General features: G+C 42.6%; 1 protein-coding gene across 2 annotated transcripts in view; it reads right to left on the bottom strand.

Moving 5' to 3' along the window:
- The window catches only part of FHL1 (four and a half LIM domains 1), a 63,164-nt gene that overhangs the window by 39,001 nt on the left and 4,018 nt on the right, over positions 1-20,145 (bottom strand). Inside the window, exons 1-2 of one of the 2 annotated variants that reach the window (XM_038588407.1) lie at positions 2,760-2,777; positions 884-954 (exon numbers count right to left, since the gene is read on the bottom strand). The gene's annotated coding sequence lies outside the window, so the exon portion shown is untranslated. Of the gene's footprint in view, positions 1-883; positions 955-2,759; positions 2,778-20,145 lie in introns of those variants that run through there. The other variant, XM_038588406.1, reaches the window with a different exon arrangement.

Here is a 20,145-nt window from a genome sequence, read left to right as displayed (position 1 = left end):
TCAAAACGTGAAGCATTCTGCATCAAGTAGGTGTGAGAGGAACAACTACAGCCAGCTAGTGAGCCTTGACCCTCATAGAAATCAAGGGCCCACATCGAATGTGAGATGAGTAGGGAAAGGAGTGTAGTAGAGAGGAGGGGAGGGCAGAAAAGTCCAGGGACCCTGATGCTAGGCCTGGCTGGGCCTGGATGAACCATCTTTGAGATTCACAACGTTGAATGTCCCGCCTCTCTGGGAGAGTGCCGAGGAATCCTAAATCATCACAGTCCTATGCAAGCCCTGTGGCTAAATGAAGAAGACCCGGGATACCCGTCAGACATTTGCTACGTGAAGGGGTTACTCAATCTGGCTGTTCACATGGAAGCCCTCTCTGGTGCTCCTATCCCAGATCTACCCCAGATCTTGCGGGGGCAGTGTACACCTTGGCTCTTTGCACCCCGGGGCACGAAGATCCTGGATGGCTGACTGGGGACGGCTGACTGGGTCAGCCTGCCCCTCTCACGTGGTTGCCTGGGCAGCGATCTCTTTCCTCAATGCCACTTCGGCTCCATGGAGCTTCCCTGCTCCCTACTGTCCACGCTGGGGCATGAGCACTTCTTTATCCTCAGGCAGACCTTTGAACAGTTCTGCTGTGCTTGGCACATTCACTTTTCATGCCACCAAATTAAAAGCAATTGAGAATTCCACCCCCTCCCCCGAAAAGACATTCCCCAGTGAGCTAATATTTAGGATAAGCAGGGATACCGGTTGGGTCAGTTAAAATGAATCCTCTTCAATCTACTATACAAATATAGTTTTTAAAAAAATACAGCATCGACCCCAACATTGACAATCGGAAGGCTGAAGATCAGTGTTCAAATTTGTGGCAATCAGTAAAGCTTACCTCACACTGGATGTGTGGAGACTGGGATGTAGTCAGCAAGGGCTCGACACAGTGGACAAGTTCCAATGTGCCTAAGTTAGGAAAAAATGAGAAGCAAGACACAAAGTTACCATTTCAGAAGAAAAGTTAAGAAATTCTAAAAACAAAACAAAACACCCCCCCCAAAAAAAAAACCTAGCAAAAAACAAAACAAAATCAACCTCAAAGTCTAATTCCTTTGAAATGGCTCACAGTAACACATTCTACTTTGTATTTACAACCCTTAAACTGCCAAGATGTTCCGCATATTTCCCCAATGTCTGTTTATCATATAACATTTGTACCAGTGGTGGATCTGGCCCCCTCATCATCAGGCTGTATTAGCTCAAACACTCAGCATTGTTAGCACAGTGAGCTCATGGCCTATTTCAGTTTTAAATTAACATTTGGCAATCATCCGGGTAATCAAAACAAATGATTCAGTCGTTTAGAATAGATTTATTAGTTGAGCCCTTTTCCCCCCTCTTTTAACATCTTTAGAATATTTTGCCACAGGAGGGCTCAGATCCAGGCAGAATGTAGAGCACAAGTCACCAGAGGAATATTTAGAGGTGTTGCCATGGAGACAAGGTGCCATGTGACCACTTAAGTTAACTCCAATCAACAACCACATTAGGATGAGGGCTGGCAGCAGGCTTATGCCCTGCCCAGCGCGGAGGGCCCCCCCATCACATCACTAGGAAACAGGTGTGCCCAGTGCTTTTCCCATCACCTAAGCAAAGGCAGTCCTCTGACATGCTGCCCTGGTTGTACCCTTGAGGCCTCCCGAGAGGCAACTCAATGCCTTATCCCTGCCCCCAATTCAGAAGGGTGGGCTAGGGCTAAGGAGAAAGGAGGTGTGTGAAATCCTGAAACTCAGACCAAGAGCCCTTGTACATCAACTGTGACATGTACATGAGCAAATGAGATGTGAGCAAACAATGGCTCCCTGAGAGGAGGGCCCCCATCTGGTCTGTTCACTCCTCTAGCTCCATGCCTGGAATAGTGCCTGGTCAACACCCAGGAGGCTCTCAAGAACTATCTATGGAGTGATGTCTGGGTGGCACAGTTGGCTAAGCCTCCAACTCTTGGTTTGGGCTTGGGTCAGGATCTCAGGGTCATGAGATCAAGATTGCGGGGGGTGGGTCTGACACAGGGCTCTCTCTCCCTCTCCTTCTGCTTCTCCCCCTGAATTCTCTAAAACAAACAAACAAACAAACAAACAAACAAGGGTTTTCTTTTTTTTAAAGAAGTATCTATGAAACAAGGCATGGCAAACATAAACCATGGATTATAACCAGGCTCATGAATGTCCACCTCCCGCCCCCAACCAATCATTTCTGGGCTGATTACCAAACAGGAAGGGGTGAGAGATTTTGGAAAGAGCGTGCTGGAAAAGAAGTAGCTAGTCCAGTTAGTTCAATAGGCTAATGGGTTCATCTGTGTAGAGATCTTAATGATAACTGTCATGTTGAAGACAACATTTCGAAACTCAAGCTGGACAACAATGCTGACTTTGGGACAGGTTCCTGTCTGCCAGATCAAAAGCCCAGAGCTAGCTTTCAAGAAAGCACATGTCTGAAAGTGATGAACTTCCAAAAGACACCTTCTAGTCCTCTTCCCACCTCTATTTACCTGGAGCCAGTATTTTCACATTCTGTCCTATGAATATATATGACATATTTTGTGTTGTATCTCACTTGTCCTGCAGAACCTGAAGTGTCTTTGTCTCCTTGGCAGGGACAGAAACCCCACCTTTCTTTCCTGATGGTACTCAGCAGGGCATGTACACATACACACAAAAGGCATAGCCCAGTCTCCTTTCCCACTCCCCATAACCCAGTCTCACGGAACTCACTGTTTCTAGAAGGTGCCACACCCTCTCATGCAACCGTAGTGAGAACGCAGCATGGCACAGCTGTTCACACGAGGGGGCCAGAGTCAGACTAGACTGCCTGGGCTTCAACACCTGCCCTGCCTCATAATAGCTGTAAAACCTCTCTGAGCCTCACAATGGTGAGCAAGAGGGCAGCGCGTGGAAAAGCACTCACCAGGGCCTCACACACATGAGGTACTCACTGAACAGGAGACAGACCATTATCACTACTAGCAGGGCAGGTGCAGAGTTAAAATGTTATCATACTTGGAGAACGATTTTATGCACTGTCACAAATGCTTGGGCACCCCAGTTCCGTGTCAACCCAACTTAAACTTCCAACCCGAACCCATCCCCCACACACTAGCCTTGATAGACTATTTCATTTTACTCACCCTTCTGGGATTGATCTTTCCTGGAGGTGGGATTTAATGCATCCTGGGCTCTAAGAAAATAGGTTCTGTGCTTGAGGAACTGGAAGAGCCTCCTCCCTCACACCTGACCCTGCTAGTACCTTCCTGCCTTCTTGGTCTGCTCCCCACCTCTACAAGTTCAGGCTTTGGGAGGCTGGGGGCAGGGGTTAAAGACTTGTCTTCTAGTAACCACAGCAAGACCTTGGCTCTCCTTTTCACAGGGAATCCTTGCATGTCATGTTCCCACATGGCCTCCAGAGGGCAGAAGAGAGAAAGGCCCAAAGGCTGGGCAGGTAGCCCTTGAGCTCTGGGGGCCACCTCGTGCCCCCCACCCCCTCCCTACCCCGAGTCTGCAGTGCCACGGTTCACGCTTTCATCATCAAGGACTAGAACGCCATGCCTCCAAACAGACCTAATAATACAAACCGTGTTGACGATTGTGCACAAGTCAAAGAATAAACACCGAACAGCAGCCAAACACCCTGGATAAAATGTGATGACAGCAAAGTAAAATCCAAACACTTTAGGGTTAGTCATGCTTTAAAATAAATCATGTTAATCTCGTCCCACCCTGACAGCATTAATAAGTGAAATTAGACAAACCATTTATATGGTTCCAGAAGAAGCTAGTAGCTATGTTCTAGTGACATTTAACATACATGATCATTTTCCCACAGGTTTAATGATAGTATCACAGTCAAAGATAGTCGTGACCCTGTCACTAGTGACAGCCAAGCCTAAATGATGCCCAAATCACCAATCCACTGGGTGAATTATGCAGAAAAATAAAATCCAGAGCCAGCAGCTATTTGAATGGTGGCTGTTGAATCAATCAAAAACGGATGAGCTCCACGGATTCATTGTCTCTCCTAAATTCTCTGAAATGTGATTGTCATGGTAACCATTCCTTATAATCATGCTCTTCAGACTATCCTCTCTTACCTAAGAAACCAAAGAGCAGTGAACCCCAAACAAGGTACACTTAGCATGGCAATGGGCAGCTCAGACATCTCATTTTTCCTACTTTTATCCAAGTGCTCACACTATTATGGTAGTCAGAAACACTGGCATCTGCACATTCAAAACACATTTTAAATGTTACCATAAATGCAATAAACACAAATGACCTGGCTATGGGCTCATTTCCTTTAGCAGAAGAACTGATAAACTGGCTCTCATTCAGCAAAATAATTTATTGGTAAAAAAAAAAAATCAACACAGAAGAAAGGTGCCTCATTTGTAGTAATTTCAACATAACCAACATCTGTAACATCATCAAGTCTTTAACAATATATTAATTTAATAAATACCGAAGGAAGTTACATGACTGAAATGCAATAAAATCTAATTTTGTGTCCTTATATTACGATTTAGTATAAAGTACATCACAAAACATACTCTGGAAGATCATTTATTTATTCCACGTTTCTTTTTTTAATTTTAATTATTTATTCATGAGAGACACACAGAGAGAGAGAGGAAGAGAGAGAGAGAGAGACAGAGGGAGAAGCAGGCTCCTTGCAGGCAGCCTGACGTGGGACTCGATCCCGGGTCTCCAGGATCAGGACCTGGGCTGAAGGTGGTGCTAAACCGCTGAGCCACCCAGGCTGCCCACCACACAAGTTTCTAATCTTCATTTTATATGATACAATCATAATATTCTTCACAATTTTTTTTGAAAAAATCTGATTCTGAAGATCATTCCATATTGGCATATACAGAGCTCCCTCATTTTTAAATGGCTGCTTGATAGTCCATTTTATGGGAGTACTATTGTAACTTTATTTTAAAGATTTAAAAAATTTTTTTAACTAGGTCTGGCTTTTTTAGGGGGGGGAGAGAGAGAGAGAGAGAATGCATGAGTGAGTGGGGGGGTGCAGAGGGAGATGGAGAGAATCCCAAGCAGGCTCCATGCTATGGGGCTCAATCTCACAACACCGAGATCATGACCTGAGCCCAAATCAAGAGTCAGACACTTGGTCAACTGAGACACCCAGGTGCCCTACTTTATTTCGATTTTTATTACTTTTATTTTTTGAGTATGGTTGACACACAATGTTACATTAACTTCAGGCATACAACATAGTGATTCAACAAGTCTATATGTTAGGCTGGGCTCACCATTATTCTCCACAATTTGGAAACAGAAAGCTTTGATCCTTATTCACTTCCAGAAAAGAAAGGCTATATTTTTAAAAGATATCTACTAGATATAATACACATTTAAAGTTGTGATCACTCTAGATTTTTCCTAGATTTTTATAGTTCCTTCAGAAAAGTAAACAGTATACAGCTTTACCAAAGGTAGAACGAAAAGCCATTTTTAAACCTTGCACGTAATATATGTAACACTTGAAATATTGAATTCGCTTTTATAGGTTCCCAAACTAAGTAAGAAAATGTGCCTTTCCTTCCAGATACTGTATAACCTATAAACTAACAAAAGATGGAAAGGTGTGCAGAGCCCCCACCATGCCCCAAATAAACATGAAGAAGCTCTTTCCATGGGCCATTGCTGGATGCAAATTTAAAGAAGTTTTTGGTCATAAAGGAGGGGATATTAAATAAAAATATATTGTCTTATTTTTTAAAAAGATTTTAAAATTTTATTTGAGAGAGAGAGAGACAGAACACAAGCTGGAGAGGCACAGGCAGAGGGAGAAGCAGACTCCTCACCAAGCAGGGAGCCCAACACGGGGCTCAATCCCAGGACCTCGGGATCATGACCTGAGCCAAAGGCAGATGCGATGCTTAATTGACTCAGCCACCCAGGTGCCCCTTTTTTGACTGGGATAGCAAAACATTAAGAAAACTTCTACAACAAAAACAAAAATAAACAAGGGGACTACATCATACTAAAATCCTTGAGTGCAGCAAAGGAGACCATCAACGAAATGAAAAGGCAGGCTACTGAATGGGAGAAAATATGTACAAATCATATATCTGATGAGATCCAATACAGAAAGTACACTTATGGCTCCAGGGCCAAAACCAAACAATCCAGTAAAAAGACGGGCAGAGGATCTCAAGAGACATTTTTCCAAAGAAGACATCCAAATCCTGGCCAAGAGGTACACGGAAAGATGTTCAACACCATTCATCATCAGGGAAATGTGACTCCAAACCACAGTGAGCTTTCACCCACAGCAGGCAGAATGGCCATTAGGAACAAGACATGCAAAAACAAGTGCTGGTGGGGGTGCGGAGAAAAGGGGGCCCTTGTGTGTTATGGGTAGGAATGTAAACTGGTACAGCCACTGTGGGATATGTTTGAGGTGCCTCAATACATTAAAAATGGAACTATCATCTAATCCAGCTATTCCATTTCTGGGTATTTATCCAAAGAAAATGAAAACACTAACTTGAAAAGATACCTGCGCCCCCACATTTATTGCAGCATTATCCACAACAGCCAAGACATGGAAACAACATAGGTATCCATCAATGGATGAACAGATAAAGACGATGTGGTGTAGGTGCATCATAGAATATTATTACACAGCCATTAAAAAGAATAGAATCCTGCCACTTGCAATGACAGGGACGGAGCATTATGCTGAGTGCACTAAGTCAGAGAAAGACAGTACCAAACGATCCCACATATAATGTGTGGAATCTTAAAAAAAAAAGTTCAGGGGGCCTGGGGGGTGGCTCAGCCGGCTCAGGTCATGATCTCAGAGTCCTTGGATCCAGCCCCGCATCAGGATCCCTGCTTAGTGGGGAGCCTGCTTCTCCCTCTCCCTCTGCTGCTCCCTGTGCTTGCGATCTCTTTCTCTCTCAAATTAATAAAAATATTTTAAAAAAAGAAAAGAATACTAAAGAATAAACAAGCCATCAATAACAGAGTAGGGGGGCTCTAAACCTATCAGGCATCGGGAAGAAATGGGAAAAATGCAAAACAAAACAAGTCAAATGGTGAAATCCAGCAAGAAAAATGGAGTGGCAAATATTTGCTAAAGTCAAAAGGTAAAACCAAATTCTTGTCCTTTGCCCTAATGTTCAATGGTATTTTTGTTTTGTTTTAAAAATATGAAGATTGATGTCCTTTCAGTGACTAGTACAACAGCACCCAAATAAAACAAATGATAAAATAAAAACTCACTTAATTGACTGATAGGCTCGAGTTAGTCACTGCCAAGTTTACAACTTTCCCACAACTCCAAGCATTCTTTCGCTAAGAAACAGGATTGTTTCCTCCGCCATGATGACTGTGGGTAGCTTTCTGGGTAACTACAGTTCTGTATTCTTACATAACTCACTGGGGAATACCAGCTCTCTAAATCAAAGCAATGATGGACTAAGGATGAGCCCAGATCCACAGAATGTGGCAATTCTGACAGAAGCAACTAGAGAGTGCTGGCTGTCTCAGAAGTTTGAGAGGAAGTACTGAGCTAAAGGCATACTAATACCACCCTCACTCCTACAAACCATCACCCAATCATGTTTATTTGTCTTGCAAAAGAGTCTCCAGACCTTTTCCTTATAAGCTCATTTCTGCAACCCCAATTTGGCCCATTTTCACTTCACATCTAGACTACTTCATCAGACATGCTCCCTTCTTCATAGAGCTGCCAGAATTATTTTTCAAATGTACCACCTTGAATGCATCACTCCCTTTACCCTACACCTTCCTCCAATTTAATCTAAAGGCCAAATTTCTAGCCTGAAATTCAAGGCCTTCCCATCAGACCCACTTTTCACCTTCCCCCATTCTCAACTCTGGCTTTGGCAGACTCCTAGCCTCTGACATTTGTCTCCACGGGAGAAGAACAGGTCCTTTGGCTCATGCCATCCTCCTCTTAAACCAGAGATTCTAATTCTGGCTGCACCTGCAGAGCCACTAGTGACGTCTGGGTGCTCCCCCCCCACAACTGAATTCCCTCTGATGAATCTAATATGTGCAAGCAAATTTGAATACCCACTACCCCAAATTTCCATAGCCCATAACTGTGCAATAAGTTTAGGGTGCAACCAAGAGTCTCGGGGAGGGGTGGTGAGAGCTGTTAAAACGCAAAGTGTTGGGCCCCAACCCCTGTGTTTCTGAGGTCTGGGGTGAGCCCATGAATCTGTATTTCTAACAAGCTCCCAAGTGATGCTGATGCGGCCAGTCCAAAAACCTCACCTGGAGGAATAGTGGTCAGTAGTTAAAATTAGTATGATGATATAGTACAGATATGTACTGTCTACATGTCGCATGCACACTACATTTGGCAAAGGAGAATGTACTACCTTCTGGAATCTCTTCCATGAATGGCACACTTAGGCTAGGAGTCAAGACTCCTGACTGTCCTCCTCCCTCCCTCACTGGGTTCAATGCTCTCCACCACAGCCTTCCTGTGTCTCCAACAGCTTTTCCGATTAGAAGTTCTGTGCTTGAGAGATCACTTCTGTTTTTAATAACTCCCAACAGCAACTAGCAGGCTTAGCAAAGTGCCCTGCACACAGAGTAAGCCCTCAGCAAGCATTTGCTGATCTCATTTTATGAAGTTCTCTGGCTCCTACTTTCTTTCTTTCTTTCTTTCTTTCTTTTTTATTTATTTATTTATTTATTTATTTATTTATTTATTTATTTATTTATTTATGAGAGACACACAGATAAAGGCAGAGACACAGGCAGAGGGAGAAGGAGGCTCTGTGCAGGGAGTCCAATGAGGGACTTGATCCCATGATCCCGGAATCATGACCTGAGCCGAAGGCAGATGCTCAACCAATGAGCCACCCAGGCACCCTGGCTCCTACTTTCTAAGCTGGGTTTGGCTGTCCGGGCACGGTTCCCTCACATGTGGGCAACTGGGCAGCCCTGCTCCAAGCAGCAGGCCAGAGTCACTCCTTCCCGGCAGCATGCCCTCTGCTGGAACCCACTACAAGCACAAGCGTGAATGCATCAAAGAAAATTACGGGGGCTGTGAAAAGTGGAAGGAATGGTCACTTTATAAGGGAACCCAATTCAACTTTCAAAGTGGAGGTAAAAAAATGTTTATATGGTACCCCTGGGCTCCACTGCCCACCTCACAACCCAGGGCGGCAGTGAAGACCCAGCAGTGTCAGGGAAGTCTAAAGTCCATTGCTCTGCCAGTGTGAACACCTGCGCCAACAGTCCCCCAAGGTTTTTGTGCTGAGGTCCTCCTTTTTCCATAACAGAAAATCCACAAGTAATTGAATGACAGGGAGAGAGGAGACAGGGGGAAAGAGAAGATGAGGGGCTAAAGGGCCTTCCAGCTCTTTCTCCACAGCTCAAGTGGGAGGAACAAGGCTATCGGAGGCCTCGGGACTCACCAAGCCTGTCTCTACCTATGACGCAAATACACTGCAACGTGGTTGGATGTTTTTTTTTTTTTACCATGTCTACGATGGACAGGAATTTCTGTACGGTCAGGTCAGCGGCAGAACATGGTATCAATGGTGATGGTGACCACAAGGCATGCGTGGGCTGTGCGTTCATTTGGTCCACCACTGGCAGAGACTAACCTGTGATCGTGCACTGGAATCCCCAAGGCTTGCCGTGGACTGGACTCAGGGGAGAGCTTATTTCTGTGCCCTCCCCCACCTTGTCTAAAATCTGCCACTCCTCAGAGAGGCAGGAGCACAGGTATGGTCAATCAGTGAAACCATGTAGTGACATCAAGAAAATAAATATATATAAGTTTATCTAATAACAGGTGTAATGATGAGTATATATAACAGATCCATACATAAAAAATTACTTTATTTTTCATTTTTTTATTGGAGTTCAATTTGCCAACATATACCATAACACCCAGTGCTCATCCCGCCAAGTGCCCCCCTCAGTGCCCATCACCCAGACACTCCAACCCCCCACCCACCTTCCTTTCCACTAATCCTTGTTCGTTTCCCAGAGTTAGGGGTCTCTCATGTTTTGTCACCCTCACTGATATTTTCACTCATTTTCTTTCCTTTCCCTTTATTCCCTTTCATTAATTAATTAATTTATTTTTTATTGGAGTTCAATTTGCCAACATATAGCATAACACCCAGTGCTCATCCCATCAAGTGCCCCCCTCAGTACCCATCACCCAGTCACCCCCGCCCCCCGCCCACCTCCTTTTCTACCTCCCCTTGTTCGTTTCCCAGAGTTAGGAGTCTCTCATGTTCTGTCCCCCTTTCTGATATTTCCCACTCATTTCTTCTCCTTTCCCCTTTACTCCATTTCACTATTTTTTATATTCCCCAAATGAATGAGACCATATAATGTTTGTCCTTCTCCGATTGACTTATTTCACTCAGCATAATACCCTCCAGTTCCATCCACATCGAAGCAAATGGTGGGTATTTGTCGTTTCTAATGGCTGAGTAGTATTACATTGCATACGTATACCACATCTTTTTTTATAAAATAAATTTATTTTTTTATTGGTGTTCAATTCGCCAACATACAGAATAACACCCAGTGCTCATCCCGTCAAGTGCCCCCCTCAGTGCCTGTCACCCAGTCACCCCCACCCCCCACCCTCCTCCCCTTCCACCACCCCTAGTTCGTTTCCCAGAGTTAGGAGTCTTCATGTTCTGTCTCCCTTTCTGATATTTCCTACCCATTTCTTCTCCCTTCCCTTCTATTCCCTTTCACTACTATTTATATGCCCCAAATAAATGAGAACACATAATGTTTGTCCTTCTCCGATTGAATCATTTCACTCAGCATAATACCTTCCAGTTCCATCCACGTTGAAGCAAATGGTGGGTATTTGTCGTTTCTAATGGCTGAGTAATATTCCATTGTATACATAAACCACATCTTCTTTATCCATTCATCTTTCGATGGACACTGAGGCTCCTTCCACAGTTCGGCTATTGTGGACATTGCTACTAGAAACATCGGGGTGCAGGTGTCTCGGCGTTTCATTGCATCTCCATCTTTGGGGTAAATCCCCAGCAGTGCAATTGCTGGGTCATAGGGCAGATCTATTTTTAACTCTTTGAGGAACCTCCACACAGTTTTCCAGAGTGGCTGCACCAGTTCACATTCCCACCAACAGTGTAAGAAGGTTCCCTTTTCTCCGCATCCTCTCCAACATTTGTGGTTTCCTGTCTTGTTAATTTGCCCCATTCTCACTGGTGTGAGGTGGTATCTCATTGTGGTTTTGATTTGTATTTCCCTGATGGCAAGTGATGCAGAGCATTTTCTCATGTGCATGTTGCCCATGTCTATGTCTTCCTCTGTGAGATTTCTGTTCATGTGTTTTGCCCATTTCATGATTGGATTGTTTGTTTCTTTGCTGTTGAGTTTAATAAGTTCTTTATAGATCTTGGAAACTAGCCCTTTATCTGATACGTCATTTGCAAATATCTTCTCCCATTCTGTAGGTTGTCTTTTAGTTTTGTTGACTGTTTCTTTTGCTGTGCAGAAGCTTGTTATCTTGATGAAGTCCCAATAATTCATTTTTGCTTTTGTTTCTCTTGCCTTCATGGATGTATCTTGTAAGACGTTGCTGTGGCCAAGTTCAAAAAGGGTGTTGCCTTTGTTCTCCTCTAGGATTTTGATGGACTCTTGTCTCACATTTAGATCTTTCATCCATTTTGAGTTTATCTTTGTGTATGGTGTAAGAGAATGGTCTAGTTTCATTCTTCTGCATGTGGCTGTCCAATTTTCCCAGCACCATTTATTGAAGAGACTGTCTTTCTTCCAATGGATAGTCTTTCCTGCTTTGTCAAATATTAGTTGACCATAAAGTTGAGGGTCCACTTCTGGATTCTCTATTCTGTTCCATGGATCTATGTGTCTGTTTTTGTGCCAGTACCACACTGTCTTGATGACCACAGCTTTGTAGTACAACCTGAAATCTGGCATTGTGATGCCCCCAGCTATAGTTTTCTTAAAAAAATTACTTCTGATATATAAAATAAATAGGCTTTAAATAGGTGCGCTCTATAACTAACCATCTCTATTCGTATTTTTTTCAAGTAACTCTGGAGCTCTGGAGCTTTTCACTCTGAGTCTAACCATAGACCCAATGGGACACATTCTATGAGCAACCATATCCCAAATGGGATACATTCTATTGATAATAGATGTGGTTGATAACCACATCCCTAAGGTATCCATTCCTTGGGTGGTCACCTTCATTTGTGTTCTAATCCTTGATGTCTTATCAGTTGTTTCTCTTCTAATCTACCTCAGTCTCAATGCTCCTTTCATAACCCGTCCCCTGACCACTGCTTACTACCACCTGTCATAATATGTTCTGTGGGTTTTTGTTTTTCAGTAAACTCTATCCCCAACACAGGGCTCGAACTCATGACCCTGAGAGCAAGAGTCACATGCTCCACCAACTGAGCAGGCCTAGGTGTCCTTAGAATGTTCTGTTTTTATAGCCAACTCAAGAATGCAACACATACTTGCAGTTGCTCATAATAAGCACCCGGTTTCAATATACAGAAACCAATTACAAGACTTTAAAAACCGTAACCTTTTCACCCGGGTTTCCTAGAGAGCTGGCCAAAATGAATAACTGCATGGAGGTTCTGGTGTTAGGTCTATGCTATTACAAGCCATGTGATAGCCTTTGGCCCAAAGCAATCAAACTCTGACCTGGATATTGGCTCTGAGTTGGCATGAGCTCACCAATTGTCACTGTTGATAGTGACACCATAAATACAATGGTTAAAGAAGGGATCATTGGGTTGTAGGGCAGGGAATTTAAGTCTGGGGCCCCACTCCACTGCAAAGATGGCATGATGTCCCAATGGTGGCAAATAAAGCAAGCTCCAACCCAATAACCAGCCAGTGATTAGTAGAACCTTCCACTTTTTGGGGGCGGGGGCAGGATACTAATTACATCATTCCAGGAGAAGCACTTCCCTTATGTTACTAGCGCTGAAAAACAAACACTGTACCTCTACCTGCAAGTTAACAGTAAAAAGTGGCTGATATATTCTTTTTATATATATTCTTTATATTTCTGAATTCTAAAGGATTTTTAAATAGATTTTTGGGGCAGTTTTAGGTTTGCAGAGAAATTGAGCAGAAAGTACAGTTTCCATATACCTCCTTAACACCTCCCTCCCGATTTCCTCTGTTAATATTTTGTATTACCATAGTAAGTTCGTTACAACTGATAAGCCAATATTCACACCCTACTGTTCCTTAAAGTCCATAGTTTCCATTAGTGTGGTGCATTTGACAAGATGTTGACAAATGTTGAACATTTTCAACCCTTCACAGTACATGCTGAGAAGTCAGGAAGTACCTACCTACCTTAGCTCAAGACGACTGTAATTGCGTTAGCTTTGTAAAAGGAAGTTTCTTAGGATCATAATACCAATCATTCATTTCTTTTTAGTGATTTCATGGTTTCAGAGCCCATCTCTACCATAGCTCATAAACACATCCAAGTCTGGTTGTCCGAAAACCCACTGCTAACGACTCTCTAACCTCCAGCCTGGCCCCAAACTTGAAAGGCGGCTGAAGAAATTATTGGACCACAAAGAGAAAAGTAAGAAAAACAGCCTCTGAAATGGTATCTGACATGTTGGAATTAATCAGTCTGTTGACAAGTCAGTCTGGAGATGTTTATAAAAACAGCTTTGTTATGAGCAGTGTAAGAGCAGTAGCATCAGGAGACGGGAAAGATGAGGAAGAAGAAAATGGGGAAAGAAGATGGGGCAGGGCAGACACAGTGGCAGTCATGAGTGGCAGATGGACAGAGCGATAGCAATGAAGCAGACTGCCAGCTACATGGAAGAACAGTGACGTGGACTCTTTTCGAGGGGGTAAATGATGAAGGGACACAGTGCATCTCAGTACTCTTGTCCTTATATTGTCTAATTATTCTTTCATCTCAATGTGTCAATGGGAAAGTAACATTTAGCATATGAAAAGCTTATTTTGCACATGAGCATGGAAAGATGGTGCGCTATCCACTCAGAAAGTGCCCTCTGAAACCCCATTTCTCAAGGCATTTCTTCCTGTATATTGATTATGTACATACTCAAGTTAGAGGTGTAAGTATATAGAGATGCAAAATACTCTCGTTTGTTCATTTTTACTTTAAGTGTGAAGCAAAATTCAAACCATTTTTATTTGTCCTGTTCTTGGGGGATGTGACAGCTTACTGTAACTATTTCAGAAGAAACAGAGACCACTTTTCTGTTTTTATCAGAATTGTTTCTTTCTTGGCAGGGATCTAAGTTTACAAAGTGGCTCTCACACAAGAACAGATCAGTGGTTGCCTGAGGATGGAGGCAGAGGGAAGAATGTGCAGTCAAAGGAGCACAAGGAAAGTTTTGAGGGAGTAATAAAAAATATCCTACATCCTGATGGTGGCAGTGGTTCCATGGGCACATACATCTGCCCAAACTCATCAAACTGTATGCCTTAAGTGGATGCAGTTTATCATACATAAATGATAATCAATAAAGTTGACTTTAAATTATTTGCATCATTCCACAATGCACACGTACATCACGTCACCACATGGTTTCCTTTAAACATACCAAAATTTGATTATTCCTTAATAAAATAGGGGAAAAAATTCGATACTAAAAAAGGCTCTAGCTGAACAAAGGGAGGGCTCTAACAAAGGCAGACAGCTTGATCTGTCAATGCAAGTATAAACGTTTGTCTCCTATTAGTTTGGCTGCTTGGTTTCTTTCCTCAGAATGGTTAGGTGTGTTTACTATATTGCAAAACTCCTTCCCAGTTCCTTCCTTAAAAGAGGCAGAGCTTCTTTTGTAGTCTAGAAGAGCAGGGCCTAGGATTCGAAAATTTGAACTGACCCTGGCATCTGGAGATGCAGAACTGTTGACAAGGAACTTAGTGTCCTGTTGGCTTCCAAAAGCTATCTCACTGAGGAATTTATCATTGTAGTTATTTGAAACTACAGTTATTTACAGTCTATTTCTTAGAAGTTGTTGAAAAACATTAAATTGTGTTAATTCAAATGTCTTGAGTCCACCACTCTGGCTTAGTGATACAGGAAGTTTGGACTTTATGATTCGTATGTGTGTGCCTGTGGGTACTCTTTGGTCTCTAAGAAACGTAGGGGGGACACCTGTTACTTCCCTTCACCTGGCCACATAAAAGTGCAGATGATTGATTATACCTAGGCAGACACTGGCAATCAGCTTCACAAACACGAATGATGTGTAAAACCAGATCTGGCAGCAATTTACTGAAAAACCAAACCTCGATGTCTTCCTAATAAATCACACCTTTCAAATTTGACAGGAGTCAAGCAGCCTTAGCTACACTCTCAAACTGAAAGTGAACAAGTCTTAATTAATCAAATATAGAAATTTAGTTTTGTACCATCCTCATCAAAATCATCTCAGTAATAAAACTTGTGTATTCCCAGTTATCATTTTCTTAGTACTGAAAATTCAATTTAAACTCTTGTGGGTATCACAAATTCTTGTGATTACAGTGTGTATGGAACGTTTTCTGTCTTGGAATATATACATAAGACTCAGAGAGTTTTTATGTGGGTAAATAAATTATGAATTCGACAAGCACCAAAGTGCTGACAACAAAGACTTATTCTGATTGTTCTTTTTGCTAGGTTTCGCCGCATTGAGAAACCAGTACACATGTATCTTTCTGTGCATTTTATATCTACAGCAATTCGAAGATGAAGTGCAAGCAAATCTCAGTGCCTTAAATACAGAGGAAAACCCATTTTCAGAAGAGAAATATGGTGTCCTCCAGGAAGCTGGGAAGAGCTGCTTGCTCAGTGACAATGCACACACTCATTAGCAGGCAATAATGAGGAACAGCCACAAAAAAAACTACTTAACACACCCCTAGGCAAGGGTACAATTTTCTCATTTGTTCAAATGGTAAGCCCTTGGCAGTGAGTATCCAATCCATATTCATTATCTCACGTAGCTCTAAGCTTTGCTGGGGCCCTGGCTGTGAAGAAGGGAGGATGTCCTGCTTGCTGGTTTGTGTGTATATGCAGCCCTCGGAACCTCTGCGCATCGCAGGTGAAATTCTAGTTGACCAGTGACTCTGCTCTATCAAGTGACACCAGCTCTCCTTACCTGACACTTGCTTTGGGGAGCAGCTTCCCAGCCTGGCCCGTGGCAGGCAGAAAAGACCTGGCCCAGCCCGGGGTGGGGCAACTTTAATACTGGCAAGTGGGGTCAGGGGAAGACCCAGCAGTGGATGAATGGGACGAGGTGGCTATACAGAAGGCCCAGCAAAGGGCAAGGGGGCAGTCAGCTGGACAGCAAAGAGAGTAACCCCAAGAGTGAAACAGACATGCAGACAAAGGAGACACAGAAAGAGAGAAAGAGAGAGACTGAAAGCGAGCGAGCTAACAGGAAGAAACGAAGAAGGGCAGGGGAAGAAAGAGAGGAAAGACAGGGAAGCTTGGGGAGATATTAGCACCGGATTACAAGAGGACTCTGTGTACCTGTTTTAAGGATCCCATACTGCCAGCATTTGCTATAATTTGCTAACTTCCTACTTAAATCTGGAAGCACATGGAATCTTTAAAATGTTTTTCCCATGATTTTAACAGAGACATTCCATTTTAGAAAGGAAAAAATACTTGCATGCAACAATTGCTGTGGTCTTCCAAACTACCACGTGGAAAAACTCTTATAAAGTAATTTTTCATTTCTGCAACTATAGGCAGATCTGATGTACCTTAGTACTTGCTACTTGCCCCACAAGCCAGGGGAAATTAAACTGAGGGCTAGATGCACAGGAGCTGTTCCCGCCACTAACACTCAATTTCAATCGAGCAAACAAGAGGACAAATTCCTGTAATGCTCCCAGCTGTTTTTTTTTTTTTTTTTTTTTTTGGTAAAGACTTTGCTGTTGTATTTTTTTCAGTTCTCTCTATGCCCAGTGTGGGGCTTGAACTCACAACCCTGAGATCAAGAGCCGCAGGCTCTACTGACTAAGCCAGCTAGGCACCCTTGCTCCCGACTGTTTTGACCATTTTCTGGAATTGGGAAATACCTGGCCTTTTTGGTATCCTTTAGTATAGTCAATATACTTCCACCATAAAAGTCTGTTTTTTTGAGGGACAGGCCAACAAAAAGTTCGTGACTGTGAAGAGTTTTTACAGAGAACTTAAAACATCAAACTGGAACTCCAACGTTAACACGTTATATCACCTAGGAACAGATGCTCCACCTCTTTGAGTCTCAGTTTTCTTGTCGATAAAATGAGGGGGAGTGGGTCCTGCCAGCCCTTTCTGGCATGGGAATTCTATTACTCAATTTGGAGGGGGAGAAATTTTTTTTATCTTTTATTGGTGTTCAATTTGCCAACATATAGAATAACACCCAGTGCTCATCCCATCAAGTGCCCCCCTCAGTGCCCGTCACCCAGTCACCCCCACCCCCTGCCCACCTCCCTTTCTACCACCCCTTGTTCGTTTCCCAGAGTTAGGAGTTTCTCATGTTCTGTCTCTCTTTCTGATATTTCTCACTCATTTTTTTCTCCTTTCCCCTTTATTCTCTTTCACTATTTTTTATATTCTGGAGGGGGAGAAATTTTAAGGAGCTTATGTGATAGTTCTCCAACTCCCTGGCACTCTTTCCATTTCACTCCTTAGGACCATGACTTCTCTTTACAGAAGCAATAGTAACTCAGAAAATTTTTCTGTTAAGTTTTTAAAATAATAGCTTAGGCTACATTTATAAGTTGGAGATCTTGCAGCAGACTCGAACTCACCATTAAAAAAAAAGAAAACCACTGTATTTAAAAAAGAAATATAAAACACTGTCACTAATTTCTGGGTGGTGGGTTATAACTGACTTTTCTATTCTTCTTGAGGCTTTTCTGTATTTTCTGAATTTCCCTACATTGAAAAAGTACCACTACTGCCATTAAAAAGTTGGATTTTTGAAAGGATTAGCGCATTCTTGCAAGTTTTATCAGATCTCTCAAGTCTACTCTAAAATGATGGGGGGGGGGTTTTACAAAATCCATATCACAATGCATGCCCATACCCAGTGGCTGATCATCCCAGTAGTTGCTGGCTATAGTCCAGTCACGACATTATTATTATGATCAGAATCTATGGCTCTCAGACCTATGTGGAAATCAAAACATACATTTTATCTAAATAACATTTCTTTTTTCCCCCCAGCATCCTGGCCCTTGAGAATCATGGTTAAAATTCCTTTCCAATTTAAAGTAAATGAAATGAAACATGAAGTCCTCCTCTTACCCACAGGAAAAAAAAAACTGCTTGCCAGACAGAATATGATTGCTATCAGGCTGTTTTTTATTTTTCCCCTTGTTATGCTTGAAATCACAACACATCAAAAGTTAAAATAAATATTTAGCTGTCAAAACAAAACACACCCCCCAATATGGAAAACACAAGTATGAGTTTGATGACGTTAATTATAAAAACAACTTCCACAGCAAAAACAAATATTTAAATTGTTTAAAAAGATGACAAAACCAAATGCTGTCATTACTAAGTTCTATACAACAGTCCTAGGAAAGGTAGAAGGTGAGCTGCAGAAAGAATATAAACAGGGACGCCTGGGTGGCTCAGCTGTTGAGTGGCTGTCTTTGGCTCAGGGCATGATCCCAGTCCTGGGATCAAGTCCCACATCGGGCTCCCTGCGAGGAGCCTGCTTCTCCCTCTGCCTATGTCTCTGCCTCTCTGTGTCTGTCATAAATAAATAAATAAAATCTTAAAAAAAGAAAGAATATAAATACAATTAGGTTACTTCCAGTTTCATGGTTATCAAAACAGCATTTGAAAAATTCAAGTAAGGGACACCTGAGTGGCTCAGGGGTTGAGCGTCTGCCTTCGGCTCAGGTTGTGATCCTGGAGTCCCGGGATTGAGTCCCACATCGGGCTCCCCACAGGGAGCCTGCTTCCCCCTCTGCCTGTGTCTCTGCCTCTCTCTTTCTGTGTCTCTCATGAATAAATAAATAAAATATTTTTTAAAAGGAAAAAAAGAAAAAGAAAAATTCAAGTAAGATAGCAAATGAAGTTCTCCACAAGGACAATTATAGGCTTAGTTCGGGTAGATCCTGAGAACAAATTCCCTGCTGAACTTAAATCTCATCAGTGGAGGAAAGTACAGTGATTCACCTCCCTACTCTCTACCTGAATATAATCAAGCATCTGCGACACACTACCTCTGAAATCTCTTTTTATCCAGGACCAGTTACTACTCATCTTTCCACAGCATGTACAACTCACCCCCTTCACGAATCCCAAGATAGAGAAAGCTGCAAGGCACAGTGGCTTAGTCATGGGACTTATGTTCAAATCCCAACTCTGCCACTTAACTTGTGCAATCTTAGACAAGTTACTTTGCTAACCTCATCTGTGAAATGTGCATCATTACACTGCAGAGCTGCTGGAGGATTGTATTACACAGTGGGTGTAAATTCAACTAGTGTATTTTCTAGAACTATAGCAGGCCTTCAAGTTATGTCAGTTCCCTTTCTCCCTCTACTCCTGGCCACTTACTTCCAAGTTATGATAAAATTTAACATTCATGGTTTTAATTACTCTCAAGAAAACTCAATGGTTATATAGGACATGTAGTAATTTTAACTTTGTCAAGTGACCTTTTGAATGGCGCATGCCACAAGGGAGATGGGACGATGACATTGTGCTCAAAAAACCATGAACTTCTGAGAGGTAAGATGATCTTAATTTTGATGTCTGCTTGCAACCCTGACCAGCTGTCAGACCTAAAACAAGTTGCTTTGCCTCTCTGAGCCTGGTTCCTCATTTATAAAGTGAAAAGAATGTAGAATGTATAGAGAGAAGTGCCAGGCACAGAGCAAGTCCCGTAGATAGCAGCTCTTACTGGTCTTTTAATTATTCAGGTCGATGTACTGGGACCAGTCACTTTTAAGACTCATCGGGTGAGCTCAGCAAACATTCAGTGTCACGTCAAGACACTGTTACTGCTTTCTACTCTTCCTGAAATGACGGTTTACTGCACCGAGTGGAGGGAATTCCATCAACCTCAACACTACTGACATTTTGGGTCAGGTAATTCTA

This window comes from Canis lupus, chromosome X, assembly GCF_011100685.1.
Source record: "Canis lupus familiaris isolate Mischka breed German Shepherd chromosome X, alternate assembly UU_Cfam_GSD_1.0, whole genome shotgun sequence".
Classification (NCBI taxonomy): domain Eukaryota; kingdom Metazoa; phylum Chordata; class Mammalia; order Carnivora; family Canidae; genus Canis; species Canis lupus.
This window is presented reverse-complemented; position numbering and strand designations above follow the sequence as displayed.